Raw genomic sequence first — 3,359 nt, forward strand, 5'->3', positions numbered from 1 at the left:
ACAAACTGGTTAAAAATATAAAACGTAGCCTATACACTATTTATTAAATAAACCTAAATATTATATATAGAATTAATTCATGCTTCACTTGTGTATTATCCATTGTCAAATACATATTTTGATATGTTGAGGAGACAGCGGAATCTTCACTCTCTCACACACACTTACACACATGGAAAATGGGAAAATCCTATTGTTGCCAACCACAGGTCTGCGTCCCGTCGGTTACCACGGCAACCACACCACATAGTGGCAGCCGGAGCGAACGGAGGGGGTAGTTCATGCATAATCAAAGATCATCTCATCTGAACGACGATGTGAGAACTGCTAGAATTATGCACCCACTAAAAAGATCTGATGTTTTGTGGGGTCTGGATCAACCACCGTTTTTACTGATGGCAATTAAATATAAACCGGTAAATTAATTTGAATTTACCTGTTTTAATAAGTAGGCCTATCTAATCTATATCTATATTATCTATATCTTAATCATAATTTTCAGATTTTATGTTCAATTTTAGGGTCCCAGAGACACCAGATAAAATAAAACAGTAGAAAATACAATAAAATATCGTTTTTATTTATTTATATATAAAAAGCTTACGGGTAAAAGCTAAGAGACCATGAAAAAAAATATTCAACTTCTCATATAATTAAGAAAAGCCATGAGGTTTGGTTAAATAATATGATATGAAGGTTAAATAATATGAATTTGATCTATTACAATGGCCTTGAATATGAGAGTCAGACTCAATAGGTCTGTAAGTGGAAAATCAATAAGTGGAAAAACAACCTTGTTCTTGCTATGATGAGCAAATTATCTAAATGTTACATGATCAGGTTCGCACTTTTAGCTTTATTCGTTGTTTATATTTTAATCCATTTAACCTCCATTTAATTAATTTAACTTATCCATTTTAAACATTCTATGCCCAGTCAAACATGACCTGGCCTATATTTGTTATGTTGCCTTAAAATCCTTAAAGCTGTTTACACACTGGTCTGTAAATAATAGGCATATTTCTGCGAACAGTATCGACACTTAATAGTACAGCAGTTCAAACGATTATACACTTTCATTACATCTATGGTGAGGCTATACATAGGCTATAGACATACACACCAGATTTTAGTTTCTCCCATCACTCTGGAACAAGTGACCTCATTGCCATCATTAGTCACTGCAGTGGCCTGTCAGCAGCCCCGCTGTTTACTCAGCCCGCCATCACCATGGTGATAAAAGCTGCACATATTTCCCTTCTTTCACAAATACTTTGGGAAGGCATATGTTTACAGGACAGCAGAAGTCAGTGTGTCCCGTACTTTTGCTTCGGAACACTAAAGCTCAACATACTTTCTAGAACCTCTGGATCAATGGGATGCTCAGTTTCTTGTTTTCCATGAATTTATTTATTCCTCCCAGACGGCTATTTATTCCTGCTTCTTTGCAAACAAAAGATTCAAGACTTTCCTACTGTCCCACAGCAGCAGTCCTATAAGAGCATGACCAGTAACTGACTGACGTTTCTCTACCAGCTCATTAGAATATACTGTGGTCAGCAGAAAGGAAATAAGCATTTCCCAATATCCTGGGACGACCTTTTAAATCCAGCTGGCTCCTTCACCTTCTGAGGAGAGTGATTCCCTTTTTAGCTGGTGTTATTCATCAATAAGCTTGCAATTAATTTACGATAGCCTTCAGAAACACATATTCCCAGTAGCCTAAGATTTTTGTAAAAAATGTACCAGAAATAGAATAACTATGACTCTACAAAGATATAATTTCCGAGGAATAATAAGTAGTATACAAAACACATGACAAAATGAAGACAATATGCATGCACAAGGCCTATATATTTTTTAATATGTATATGATTTTGAAAATTGGCTCTTAAACATGCTCTCAGAAGAGAGCAGGGAAAGAGAAGTGTACAGAAAGCATATTTGGATATGGTTTGCATGTGTTTAATGCAAATAACAAGCTCTCTTTCTCTTTTAGAATAATTTAAATTCACAAACATTAAAACAGCAAGAGTTTGTTTCCGGAAGTAAAAAGAAAAAACGAAAACATTAATTTCTCCAAAAGAAAATTTATTTTGAATGATAACAAGACCTGTGAACTACGAGATTGTTAATATACCATAGTTTGTCTAACAATACTTGATTCTGATTGGCTGGAAGTTGTGCATTAAAACCATTTAAGCACAGGTAGTTCTAAGTAAGTTAAAATGCTGTTTTAATTGAAGCAAGCACACACGTCACTCGCACTGCCACACAAAAAAAACCTAACCCTGGTGTTTTTTACCATAGGCCTGTTGCACAAAGTTGGTTTCAGTTGTTGGTAAGTTCGAGATTAGTTCGAGCAAACTCTGGTTTTTCGGGCTCAAGAAGATTGGTTTTTAGCTGTGTTTATCACCATGGTAACTCACACTGCATGGCTGCTCTGGAGCAGGTTTTATTCTGGGTTAGAGATCACAAACCCAAACTGGACCAATCAGCTGCAAGTAAAGACACAATAAAGCCACACCCCCTGTATCACTCATTCCAAATTAAAGCAGTTTATAAGGAAACAACTTTTGAAATAAAATTGTGGTGCTAATTCTTTAAATTCTCTAAAATCTTTTGGTGCTAATTATTTATTATATTTATATTATATGAATTATAATCACTTTGAATTAATATAATATGTTCATATAAATATTATATTGATTGACAAGTAGCCAAATAGTAAATATAATACATGTATTCATAATTCTTTTAAACAACGTGTATTCATTTGAGCTCTTTGTGAACCTATAATTATTAGACATATTTGTTTGATTCACATCATGCATTGATATAGTGAGATATTCTTTAAGCTGCCTTCTCAAACTGTCGCTACAGCAGCAGTTTTTATTCCTGCTTTGTAAACACATTTAATTTCATTAAAATTTTCAAAACGATCTCTCAATTTTCAGAAGAGAAGTGAATCAAACGGACACTGTGATTAGCTGTTTGCTGCACATGAACACCTTCAGAGTTGATTGCTAACTCTGGATTAAACCTGAGTTGACAGAGATAGTTTATACCAAGCTTTGAGAAATGGTTGATCTTGATCTAAACCAGGTTGGATTTATCTGGATTTGTTCAACTAGCTTAATGCAACAGGCCTCATATAATTTGAATGTAGGCTATTGTTTACTCTTAATTATAAACACGCTGGTTTCAGCGCAAACAGTTTTACAGTTTATGACACTTTGATATAGGCCTATGCTTGTTATATTTATCTCATTATATCGCTATAGTGGATAATACAGACTTACACACTTACAGAAAGCACCCTACCAGTTGAAAAAATACGGTGGAAGTGGGTGTGGCCA

This window comes from Pseudorasbora parva, chromosome 15 (assembly GCF_024679245.1).
Source record: "Pseudorasbora parva isolate DD20220531a chromosome 15, ASM2467924v1, whole genome shotgun sequence".
In the NCBI taxonomy this organism is placed as follows: domain Eukaryota; kingdom Metazoa; phylum Chordata; class Actinopteri; order Cypriniformes; family Gobionidae; genus Pseudorasbora; species Pseudorasbora parva.